This window comes from Cupressus sempervirens, chromosome 2 (assembly GCF_028749045.1).
Source record: "Cupressus sempervirens isolate cs-2001-9-10 chromosome 2, ASM2874904v1, whole genome shotgun sequence".
NCBI lineage: Eukaryota > Viridiplantae > Streptophyta > Pinopsida > Cupressales > Cupressaceae > Cupressus > Cupressus sempervirens.
This window is the reverse complement of record NC_143119.1, coordinates 606,612,257-606,626,344: the sequence shown is the minus strand read 5'-3', so window position 1 is coordinate 606,626,344 and position 14,088 is coordinate 606,612,257.

Here is a 14,088-nt window from a genome sequence, read left to right as displayed (position 1 = left end):
TTTCTTTCTCTTTCTCCTTGTCATCCCTAGGTTGTTCTTGATATCGACTATGGCTACCCCGTTCAAGTTCATGATTAGTCATTATAGGAACTTGTTCAATTTTCGTACATTGTGTTTGAAAAGGGTCTGTGGAGAAAGGGTCATACATTGTGTTTGAGAATGCAGGACTCCTACCTGTCTCAGTATCCTTTTGGTAAAAAAGATTCCCAATTTGTTGCAAATTGGAAAATGTTCGTTGAACTTGAGACGACCTTGCAGATGAGGAAGACCGTGAAGATGCCTCACTAGCCAAACTAGATATAGATTGCATAGCGAAAGGTAAGCTACCTCTACTATGATTATGATCCCTAGCACAACCATGTCTAATGTTATCAAGATAAAACACGTTGCCGCTTCTGGTTGTGACAGTCATAGGAAAGGACAAGAAGCTAGAACCTAGACAAGGACTAAACTAAGACTGAGTCTCAAAAAGGACAAGATAGTAGCAAGAATGTTGTTAACTAAGGCACAAATGGTTTGATTTAAAGGCTAGAATAGCCAGAGATTATGACCACTGCAGCACAAACTATGGAAAGCATTAAGATAAAGACCAAGATTATGTATGAGACGAGACTAGTCAAGGTATAAGACACAAGTTTTCAATTAAGCGAAGTGTCGCTGTTCTAGGACTATTTGCAAATAGAGAGCGATAAACAGACTCAGCAAAGGATAGTGTGCAGGCCGCAGATAGCTAGAATAGACACAAATTGTAAATGCTAATACAAAATCTCGCACGAAAAAACTTTACGGGTCACGCGAAGAATTTTTACGGGCCGCGTGAAGATGTTTCTATCTCGCGTGAAGATCAGCAACAGTTTTTAATTTTGCACGAGAATGTTTCTAGATCACGCAAAAATGCACAACAGAACTTTAATTTCGTGCGAGGGAAAAATGGCTTCGCGCGAGAGCCAAATGATTTCGCGTGAGAGCAAAATGATTTCACGCGAGACCAAATTGATTTTGCATGAAAGGACAGAACAGTTTCACAATAGCACCTAATTTTGACAAAATTTTTGATCGATCTAATAACCAGGAAGATAAATAAGCACGTAGAACAACAAGTAAGTGATTTCAAGCACGTTTGAAAATAATGAGCAAGGGCAAAAGAAACCTTGCACAAGAAAAATCAAGTGACTTAGTTTGTGTTAATCCCTAAGAGAGCTATTTGTGTACATTTTCAAAGAGTTTTGCAATCATCGCACACATTCCTAGAAAATAAAAGTTGGCTTCTCTAAGGTATTTAATAATGGTTTGACTCTGCAACTTTTATGGCTCACAGGGGTGACCTCCAATCCTGGCGCACCGAGGTTTTGACACAGTCTGAGAACTTAATCTTCAAGAGCTGCTAGGGAGATTTGACAACCCACAATGAACCACACCAGTGGAGATTTCTTCCACAAGGACATTTATATAGCAGTCGTCACTACCATGGCAAAAATGGCTATTACCGCTTGAAGTTTCGTCATCACAGTTTTCCCTGTAGAGGGATTGTCTACTATGGTTAACCCTCTCTAAAGGTGATTGACTCACAATAGTATACCACAAGGGGACTTAGCTTCCAGGTTCAAGGTTTTGACACCTTTTCACCTTTAGCCCAATCAAAACAAACAGATTAATCTGACACACTAGACTAAGATTATCTCTTAAAGATCTATGATATCATCTTCCTGTGATCTATCAACCTCTCCGAAGAAAGGATGCCTTAATCAACAAGTCAAAGATTCATCTATCTATGAGATGCTCAAAGTATCCTCCCCACCCATAAGGAATCCATCTTAGAGAGGAGTTTCACTAGGAACCCACTCCCTCAAGATCCACGAATAGTGTTCATGGGGGCTTAATTACTATGTGTGTACAGATGCTAATTCCTAAAAGCAAATCTATCTAAAAGTAATCAAAAAGCACAAGGTGGTACACTTAATGCTTTAACTAATGTGAGGTGAGTCCAAAGATGTGGAACATTTAATCCCTCTCACAAGCCAAAATGAGTCCACAACTCAGAAATTAGTGAGTTCTAAAAAGCACAAAAGGGTTTCCTTGTGGAGCCTTTAACGCTTATGTCCTGTAGACCCCTCCCCTATTTAACGTGGTGCTGAGCTTGCAACCACAGGCTGGAACGAGGGGCTGACGGATTAGCGAGTCCAATAACCCAAGATAGCTAATCAGATCTATCACTAAAGACTAAGCTTGCTAAATGAATACTAACAGAGATCACACCCTAGTATGAGTTTATGCGTGTGTTGTAAAATGGAAATATCGAAGGAAACACACAAGCTCAACATGAAAGGTGTTTGTTTTTAGATCCAAATGAAATGTTATCAGCTGATGAAGATTACCTGGTGATCCTTGCAACGCGCTTAGTAGATCTTTACCTGTCTCTGACAACTTTAGCACGCTTTTCCCATTGTTCTACAAATCACTGCTATGCTGTTCAAAAAAATTAGAAAACACAGAAACACTAGAAACTGCGAACAGTCAACAAAAAAATTAGAAAACACATAAATCAATGCAAAAAATTTGCCTCTATCAGCAGAATTTCGCGCGAAATTCCTGACAGTCCTCGCAAAGAAGTTTTACGGCCCGCACAAAATCAAATTCAGCTTGCGTGAGATTAAATTTGGCTCGCGTGAAATTAAGCTCGGCTCGCACAAAGAAACAGGTCTCGCGCGCCAAAGAACTTTCTCGTGTGATGCGGAAAGAATCTTCGCGTGAAGATTCTAGATCCTCGCAAGAAAATGAACAGTTTTGCATGAAGATCCGAATCTATACGGAACAGTATAGACAGAGAACAAAAAAATGATTAAAAAAATACAGAAAGAGGCCAAAAAAATTGATTTTCGGGCCCCATGGTGGGCGCCAGAAATGTATATGTGAAAATGCGGCCTATGCTAACACACACACTTCAACACGGTCCTTATTTGCGGATTCATCACGAAATGAACATTGAATTATTCATCCAAAATTTTCTCTGCAAAGTGACCTATTTCCTTCTATCTAAAGGGATTTTGCCTATTAATATCCTCAGAATCAAGGTGTAGGCAACCAGACCCTCTAAGAACGAAGGATTTGACAATGGAATTAAACTAAGAATGAGTATACAAATTAATCTAAAAAAATGAAAGATGCAATGTAATCTAAGAACAAATGAAGCAAACTAGATTAAGCATATGCATGATTAAACTAAAATGAGATTAAACTAAGAATGAGAATGTATGCAAGAAATGTAAGTAAATATGAGCATGAATTTCAACAGCAATTCGATAGCAAATCAATTCATCCTCCTAAAATGAAGAGATGAGGGTCTCTTAAATAGAGCCTCTTGGAATCCATCAACAGTTGAGATCGATTTAGATCAACGGTTAGGATTGAAGATGAGTTTCAGTCATAAAGGGAGATTCCCAAATTAAAGGGAGTTAACAAACTTAATTTGAGTAAAATAAAGAGTTAACTATTTTAATTTGAGTAGAAAAAGGAGTTAACTGAGTTAACTCATTTTTGATCAATAGTGAACTGGAAATTCCCCTTTTTGAACTGAAGAGAGATTTTTTTGAGATATTTAGTTTAATAAAATGAAATATGCTCTCATAATTACTTTTTCTATTTAATTAAATAATCTTTAATTAATTAGAGACACTTTTGTTTAATTAAATAACTTCATTTAATTAATTAGGAATGTCTTCCCATTTAATTATATAACTTTGTTTAATTATTTAGAAGTAAGTACTCCATTTAATTAAATAATTTCTTTTAATTAATTAGAAATACCTTTCCCATTTAATTAAATAATTACATTTAATTAATTAAGATAGGCATATTTATTAAATTAAATAAATTTAATTCCATAGTACATTAGCCTTAGGATATAATTATAATTTAATTAAAGTATAAATAATTAATAATTAAATTAAATATTAATCAATAGGTTTAATGTGACTAATACGAGTAAATACTATAGGAATTAAATAATAAGCATGATGAGTGCAGATTTAGGTTTTCTGCATTTGATAATTAAGTCAAGTAGCGAATAGCAGAATGAGAATTGCCTATTAGAATAGGACTTTGAAATTATCAAGAATAGACCAGAATTGGTACAATGCAATGAGCCAATTTTGGGGTATTACACTAGTACCTTCTCTCAAACTCCACTCTGAACTGCCTTTTACAATGTCAAAAATATTCTTAAATAGATTTTGAAGGGTTAAGGATTAGGAATACATTCTAGAAAGTGCTAGTTGGCATCCATCGACCAAATAGAAGGCTCTAGAAGTTGCATTAGAAGTCGGCACAAAATTAGAAGAATCCAAAAATGGTAACTGAACTTCTGGGAGGTATAACTTTTGAACCCTAGCTCCGATTGACGAACCGTTTACATTTTTGAAAAGCTCTCAAAGCGCTCTATAGCCCTATGGACAAGATTTTCTCATTCTCCATTTTTCAACCCTATTTGAGGTCATTTAATGCCCCTAACCTAAATTTGAAGCATTCTTAGGATGTCTCCAGAAATCGAAAAACTGTGATAGCTTTCAAACTGTGGGGCGTTTTGACTTGATTCTTTTTCTAGAATGCTCTAAATTATAATGACAATCATTTGACCAATTTACACCTTCTAGTTCACCAAAATGATGGCTCAATTACATACTCCTATTTTTTAGCATTTACACGTATCCCAAGGTGATTAAAAACTCTAACCCAAAACACTAATAGGGGAATTGTGAGAGTTGGAACCTTTATTTGACCCAAATGGGTATCTAAAAATGAAAACACATGAAATAGAAACTAAGTCTAAGTACATTTTTTTGGATGACACAGGATTGCCCTTATACCTCTAGATGCTCCTGCATCACCATCCTTGCTCAATTTGCACACGTTCTTTTTTGTAATATTGGAAGGAGTGACCATCATCATTGACACAGAGATAGTTGAGCAGGTTTTAGAGATACCATTCATCTTCTAAATTCTTTCTATGCATAGAGAAAGCATCTCACCTATACCTCTACCATTGTTTCTTCCAAAGGGGAGAAACATCATTCAACGATCATGGATTAGCTTCTACACTGGAGCATTTCTCACTGATCGGCATACTACATTTAGGTGGAGACTACCTTGTCTCCTTCTTCTCCTTTTTGGGGGGGACTTTCTCCTCTTAGGGGGTTTTGTCCTTCTCCCATTTCTCTTTTGTATATACTAGATGTATGTCGTAATGGGGGGGTATTGATTACTCCATCCATCCACACATCTTTTATCTCTCTTTTTGGGGAGGGTTTTTCCCACAAGGTTATCCCTCTTTCTCTACTTTATGAGAGATTTGTGTCTTCATTATGTACATGGGTACCTAACATGGCCTAGTAGCTAGGACCTGTCATGCATTTCATCTTAGCTTTCGTAAGCTTAAGTGCATTCCCCTATGTTGCACTTAAGGGGGGTTGTTGGTGTAAATAAGTATTTACTATTTAAACTTACTTAAGTTTACTTAGGTTAATAGATTATTTTATTATTATTTATTAGTCACCTAGGAGTATGTGTACTCTTGTGAGTTGTCATGTTGACAACACATGAGTTAGCACTCTAATTATGCACATAGTCCCTACACATAGGAGTAACCACTTTATTTGAGCACATGGTGTCTACAACATTCTAGACACCTCATCATGCTTATCCTCTTATTGTGGAGGATATGTGCTCAGTTGTCATGCTTATCTCCTAGTACATTCTGGACACATTCTAGATGCATCTTAGAGGCCTTTATATAAAAGCACTCTTAGTGTGTATGTATATGCTACACATTCTTTTGACATAATAGAGAACATTCTCATATTGATCATACTCTTGTTGGTCTACTATTGTGTTTGTGCTTGAGTTCCTTGATATTGGGTGAATCTTGCCCTAAGGAAAATTCTTAAATGGTATTAGAGCTATACCAAATTCTTACACATATCTTTTACATGTTGACTTCTTGACAACATAGAAGTTTGTGTATGTGTTGTCAACACCTTATCATACTTATCCTTTCACCTAATTGGAGGGTAATTCACTTTTTGTGGATATATGCTTAGTTGTCATGCTTATCTCCTAGCATCTTCTAGCTTGTTCTAGAAGCTTCCTTGAGGCCTTTATATTCAATCTCTCTCATTTTATTTTTAAAGCAACAATTTTATTTCTCATTTTTGCAATATATTTTTTCACTTTGTTGAGTTGCTTCAAGCTCTTGTTCCTTCCTTCTTTAGTTTCTCTTTAGTAGGTTATTTGCATGCACATGATCTTGGCACACTATGAAGTTGGCTTTCATCAACTCCTAGATGGTATTAGAGCCTCCCTGCTGCTTCCTGGTTGAAGGATTTTTGAATCTATGATTCAGAGACACAAATCCTAGTTTGTTTGTATTTTTTTTATCAATTGGGAGGAAGAGCATTTTTTTGGAGCACTTTGGGCATAAATGGACACTACCATTGAATTTAGAAGGCCTGTTATAGTTAGAATCCATATAAAAAATTTCATTTTTGGTGACTATAGCTTTAGGAATTTTTTTTTGCTCATCGGGAGGTTGTACAAATGCATTTTTCAAAAAAGAATTAAAAAAGCATGTTTGATCAGCTGTAGCAACTGCTCTACCAAGCAGCCACCATAGCACCACCCATGCACCACCACCTCATGGCCAATGCATAGTTTGGGTGTCACCATTGCCATCAACGCTACTGCGACATAGTTAGATCTCAGCTGTCACTCTGTGGTTCCCAGCACCTGGCTGGCCCACCACCCATTTTGGTGGTGCCACCTCTATTCACAGCTCTGTCATTTCTTCCACCAGTGGCAACCACTTTTGCAACCACCACCTACTATATTGCTAGCTCCACAGACATGGAATCACCTATGTGTGCCACGTGGCCACTCATTCAATAGTTGTACTACCATGTGGTAGCCTTTATTTACCATGATGACCCCCTGGCTATCAAATTTAATTAGATGAATTATTGACATCAGCACTGCATCAGCACACCTGCCTCTTCTTTAGGTCCTTTTTTGACCTACTCGTAATTTTTTGGCCATAACTTGGGCATATGGAGGTATTTTTCTAATCCAAATGAAGTGCCAAAAAGCTAGTTCTAAGATGAAGACATTGGTGTAGGTATTTTAAAGTTTTGATACAATTTAGTTGCCTATTTTTGTAGTCAAAGTCAAATGTTCTATTTTTCACTCTAGCAAGCATATCTTGTGTGTCCCATCTCTATTTTTTGAAAACATTATATTTTTGGAAAGCTGGTTTTGTCTACTTTTCAAAAATGCTATCATTCTCTTTAGATTATATCCCATGCTATTTCTATCATGTTTTTGGCATTTTTTTCTCTATGATGGATATCTTGGGTGTTCTAGGTTTGAGGATCATTTTCATTGCATGATATCTTTTGTTTTGGGTTGTACTATCTTTTGTATCAAATTTTTTCCCTTTCTAATCATTGTTGATGTCATTTGTAAGCATACTTATGCAAATGCATTGAGATAAAGTGCCACTCTTGCATTTTGGGATCATGAATGTTGTTTTGAGATAGTTGTACTCACAATTTTTATAAAGTGCCATGATTGGAATAGTTGTGTGCCACTTTTTTGCTCTCTTCCTTTTTACCCCATGATGTGTCAATGATATGTGCCTTTATAGGTGTTTGTACCTCTTACTCTCTCTTTCTATTTTGGTTCTTTTTGTAGAGGATTTTGGTTCACCTTTTTAGTTGCCTCTCACCTCACCCTGTCTGCATTAAGGGAGGTTATTCTCTTATTTCTAATGCTTCCTTGGTTCGATGGTTTGATAGAGTAAGCTATGTGTTTAGTATCCAATCCTATATACTAGGCAATTATAGTGGTTAGCTACCTATGCATTTTAGTGATATAGATCATCTAACATATAGACATTATCAGTTCATGCCTTCTATTTTTGTGGAGGATCTTCAGATCAATAGTTTCTTTCTAATAGAGTTTGCGACTTCTTCATGCTTTAGTGATGCTCTTCATGATTTTTGTTCCTAGTTTTTTGGAAATTCCTCTAGTTGGAGGCTTCTTCAGTCCTTCACTAGATTTTCAACCATCTCTTTTTGGAGAAGGGTTTTTCCTACTAGGTTTTCTCCTTTGTCTCTAGTTTACAGAGATTGCATTGCATTTTTTATGCATTTGTTCATGGGAATGTAACATGGCATTGTTGTCAAAACCCATTCTGCATTTCATCTTAGCTATTATGAGCTTAAGTGCATTTCCCTAAGTTGCACTTAAGGGGAGTATTAGAGTAAATAATTATTATTTATGCTTTTACTTAAGTTTACTTAGGTTAAATGCACTTAAGCTCACAACAACTAAGATGAAATATAGAATGGGTCTTGATAACAAAGCCATGTTAGGTACCCATGAACAAATGCATAAGAAATGCAATGCAATCTCTTTAAATTGGAGACAAAGGAGAAAACCTAGTGGGAAAAAACTTTTCCAAAAAGAGATAGTTGAAAATCTAGTGAAGGATTGAAGAAGCCTCCAACTAGAGGAATGTCCCAGAAACCAAGAACAAAGATCATGGAGAGCATCACTAAAGCATGAACAAGCCACAAACTCTATCAAAAAGAAATTGATGATCTAAAGATAATGCATAGGTAGCTAGCCACTACAATCACACCTTCTATTTCTATGGAGGATCTTTAGATCAACAATTTCTTTCTAAAAAAGTTTGCAGCTTCTTCATGCTTTAGTGAGGCTCTTCATGATCTTTGTTCCTAGTTTCTAGCACATGCCTCTAGTTGGAGGCTTCTTCAGTCCTTCACTATATTTTTAGCTATCTCTTTTTGGAGAAGGGTTTTTCACACTAATTTTTCTCCTTTGTCTCTAGTTTACAGAGATTGCATTACATTTATTATGCATTTGTTCATGGGTACCTAACCATGGCTTTTTTGTTAAGAGCCATTTTGCATTTTATCTTAGCTATTGTGAGCTTAAGTGCATTCCCTTAAGTTTCACTTAAGGGGAAGTGTTAGAGTAAATAATTATTATTTACGCTTTTACTTAAGTTTACTTAGGTTAAATGCATTATTTATTAGTTGTCACCTAGGAGTTAGCATACCTTTTACATGTTGACTTGTTGAAAACACAAAGGTTTGTGTACATGTTTTCAACACCTTGTCATAGTTATCCTTTCACATAGTTGGAGGGTAATCCACTTTTCATAGATGTATGGTTAGTTGTCATGCTTATCTCCTAGCATCTTCTAGCTTACTCTAGAAGATTCCTTGAGGCCTTTGTATTTGAGATCTCTCATTGTATTCTTAACATAGAAATTTAATTTCTCATTTTTACAATATATTTTCTCACTTTGTTGAGTTTCTTCAAGCTCTTGTTCCATCCTTCTTTGGTTTCTTTAGTAGGTTATTTACATGTAAGCGATCTTGGCACACTGTGAAGTTGGATTTCATCAACTTCTATAGAATCATCCTTTGCACCTTTAAGGGGTTGTACAGGACCTAAAGTAATACCTTTAGTTTGAAGCACAAGTTCTAATTCAATGGGAACTATGACATATAACAATTTTTCTTGGGTATCAATTTTTGGACATTTAATTTCTATTGGATGCTAACTTTTGGCATTTAATATATGTATGGGTATTTAATTTATGTTGTGTCTGACTTGTGGCTTAGTTGGGTATAATTAAGGGGCCTTGTGAAAAATTTTAGACATTGATGGAAGGACTATTCATTCATTCATGGAATGATTTATTCATTCAGGGGAGGAGTGAGTGTGGAGAGTAGCTAAAGAGTGAGTTTTCTTGAGTCTATGGATAGAGAGATGAATGTGAGGTAGTTTATAGTAATATTGTGATGAAGTTGTGAGTGTATGGATAGAGCACCAAATGTAAGGTAGTTTACACTTAGATTTTGGATAAAGTTTGAGAAGGGCTAGTAGCTGTAGTTTGGAAAATAAGGAGATTGCTTGGTGGACTTGCGAGCACAATTTGAGATATTCCTTGGAGGTTTCTACTAGAGTGTGGATCTGGACTAGCTAGTGTTTGGGTTGGATCTTTAGGGATCTTGAAAAAATATTATTGTAATTACTTTGTATTTGGCTATAGTTGAGAAGGCCTTATAGCCAAACACATTGTATGTAATTAGTTATTATTTATAATAAAGAGTTGTGATTTGGTATCAGATCTTGCGTTATTGCTTCTTGCTATTGTGTTTCTACTATGTGGTTATTACTAGAGGTCTATGACATCTCCTTTGGGGATTCTCCTACCTTGCACTACATCAGATGGTATAAAAGCTCAATTTTCCTAAGTGTAAAAGTAGATCACTGAAGTGTGAGGCAGTTTATACTAGGACCTTGGTTGGGTGAAGAGAAGGTTGTTCCTAAGCATGTAGATAGATCACCGAAGTTGTGTTAGTTTGCACTAGAACTTAGGTTGGAGAAGTAGATATGAAAAGATCTTGATTTGATGGTGGATTTTTCCTTATAGAGTCCTAGATATCTTGGTTGTGAGGTGGTAGATTATATTTTTGACTTGCAATTGTAGAAGGCTTGTAGATGGATCGATGGATGTGATAATATAAGATAGATTTTGTTCAGGCATGATTGTAGAGTTTCTGGATTGTAGATCTGTGGTCCTAGACTTGTGATGTGGAAATTGATTGTTCATATGAGGTGGAAAGTTGTGATCTAACTTGCACAAAATTTAGTTTTGCCACAAGGAGTGTGGGAAGGATTTGTTACAAATGGTTTATGAAGATCTTGGAAGATGGATCCAAGAGGATTGGACCCTGAGATGATTGTGAATGTCCATGATATGGTGGAGAGGAATTTTTCTAAGATGTCTACTTGGTTTGAAGCTAGTTTGGCTGATCAAGCTAAGAAGGAGGTTACTCAGTTTGAAACTAGTTTATCAATCCAAAAGAGAGTTATTTGGTCAGTTAAGAGACTTGTTCGTGAGAGAAGATGGCATAGCAAGGTTGAGTTTGGTTTTGTTGATTAGATTATGGAGTTTGATAGAGTAGCTAGAGGTTGTTGTTGAAGATATTCCTAACCTTGTTGATTTCAAGATGGAGGTTGATTTTGATGATAAATTGGTTGAGGTTGACATGGAAATTGGAAAGAACTTTGTCATGGATGATCTAGTTGTTGTTTGTGATGACTTGTATGTTGCATAGTACTTGGTCATGAATGATCTAGTTGTTGTTGGTGATGAGTTGTGTATTGTAGAGCATCTTGTTGTGAGAAATGAGATTTCTAGTGTTATGAGCTTGGCATGTGTTGATGGAGATCTACATATTGTTGCTGATGTAGTGTTTGTTATTGCTAGTGTGGACTCACTAGTTGCTGATGTGGATGCGGATTTGCTAGTGAAGCATTATGTTTAGTTTATTCATGGGAGTGAGCATTCTAATTGGGTTGCTAATATGTATTTGATTTAGATGTTTTAGTGGATGAAGCATAAATGGTTTATTTTCAAACTTTTTCTATTGAATTTCATTAAGTGGAAGCCTTTTGTAAAGATGAAGTTGGTTGTAGTTTTTTTTGGGCATCAAAGTATGGGACATACTTTGCTATTTACCTAGGGAGTCTAATGTAGGAGAATCAAGTTTGGATTTTAGTGGAGCTATGATTTTCATGGTTAGGGATGTATTTGAGATACATTGGGGAACCTTTTCCTATGTGCACATAGAGATTGGAGTTATCATGTTAAAGGTTGAGTTATTTTTACCTTGCTACTGGAATTGCATTTTTCTAGTTTCTAAGTGACTATTGTGAGCCATGTAACTAATTTTTTGCAATGTGTTAGAGGATGATAGTTTTAGGAATTGAAGAGGTCCTAGATTAATATCCTTGGCTATGGGGTCAAGTCCTAATTCTTTATAAATTCGGAGATATGGCAATTCTCCTAGAGTATCAATTTTTGGCAGTTTGCACGATAGGTTTTTGTGCATGACTTTCAGGATAGATGCTCATATATCCTTAATGAATCAAACTTTGTGCCTTTAAGGGGTTGTAGAGAACCTAAATTAATACCTTTATTTTGAATCACAAGTTGTAATTCAATTACAGCTATGAGATATCACAATTTTTTTCGGGTATCAATTTTTGGACATTTAATTTCTATTGGAGGTGGACTTTTGGCATTTAATTTATGTTGTAGATGACTTCTAGCTTAGTTGGGTATAAGTAAGGGGTCTTTTTTATTCTTTTATAAATTTATGGAGAGATGGTTCATTCATTTATGGAATGATTCATTCATTCAAAGGAGGAGCGAATGTGGAGAGTAGCTAACGAGCAAGTTTTCCTAAGTCTATGGATAGAGTGCCGAATGTGAGGTAGTTTACAAAAGGATTGTGATGAATTTGTGAGTGTGCGGATAGAGTGCCAAATGTGAGGTAGTTTACACTTGGATTTTGGATAAGTTTGAGAAGGGCTAGTAGCCATGACTTGGAAGAAAAGGAGATTACTTGGTGGGCTTGCAAGTACAAGTTGAGATCTTCCTTGGAGGTTTCTACCAGAGTGTGGATCTAGACTAGCTTGTGTTTGGGTTGGATTTTGAGGGATCTTGCAGAACTATTATTGTAATTGCTCTATTTTTGGCCATAAATAAGAAGGCCTTATAGCCTAACACATTATATGTAATCAATTATATTTTATAATAAAGAGTTATGATTTGGTATTAGATCTTGCATTATTACAACTTGCTATTGTGTTTTCACTGTGTGGCCATTGCTGAAGGGCTAGGAAATCTCCTTTGGGAAATCTCCTACCCTACACTACATCACATCTTCATGATTTAGGGAAGCACTAATCATCAATATTCAAATGCTAACCGGCCAGGAACTAAACCCTAAAGGTTAAGCCTTTTAAAAATAACACTATGCCAATTAACTCAAATAACAAACTTATGGTTAAAAGGAAATATGTGTTGAGGTAAAAATATTTTTAGGAAAATATTAAAAGATAACATGAAAATTATGGAATAAAGGCTTTTTCAAGGTCATTTAGTGCTTTCAAAATATTTCTTGTGCAAAATTTGAAAATAATAACAAATTCAAACCAATTTATGAAACCTAGGGCACAAACAATTGTAGGGTAACATAAATTAGGTATTTTTTCTAGGGAAAAAAAGAGAGGCAAAATCCCTTACTGCATAAGGATAACTAGATTTCCACTATAATTTTGCAAAAAATTTAGAAGGTGAAAAATTAGGCCAACAAATTGCCCATTATAATTCCACATAGTTCAACCTTTCCACTTGGTCCTCTTGTTATCTCTTCCTTTCAAGTCCTCTTCATCAATCATCTTGATATGGCACTATACTCAGGTATAAACTATCTCACCAGTAAGGTTTAACATCAATGACAACATAAAAATTATTCCCATTGTAGTTTCCAACATGATTTTGGTAGAGCAATGGCCTCCACAAACTCCTTCATGAAATCCTTTTTGGATGGATTTTGCTTGGATTTTATTGAAGAAAAATGTTATATCCCATCTTTTTGTTCTTTTTGAGTAGAGGTTACCTTGGACAAGAATATAATTTCAAGCCTAAAGCTTTATAGTTCTTTTCAAATTCTCATCCAAATCATCATGAAATATCATGTCTTAAGTAGTATACTATTTTAATATACCACAAGAATATTTCAATAATCACTTTCATGTCATCACAATCTTTTTGATTTACATTAGTTGCTTCTAACTGCTTCTAGGTTTGCACCATCCATGAGCTTGTCCAACCCTTGACTTCTTACCAAATTTTTTATTTGGATATTGATGCTAAATTCATGAGTTTGGTTTATCCATCTATATCTTCTCCCTATAGTTTTTGTTTATCTAAAAATGTCCTTAACAACAACATTTTCCACATATCCAACTATATCTAGACAAACCAAGTGAGGCATAAATGATTTCACTACCTTTGATAATGCGTAAACTTATTTATCATTGATGTCATAATTAAGCTCATTATAATTCTTCAAACTTTTGTTAAAGAATTCAATAGGCTATTCATGTCCTATTTCATTCTTCTAAAGCAAGACTGGAACAATAGTGTGA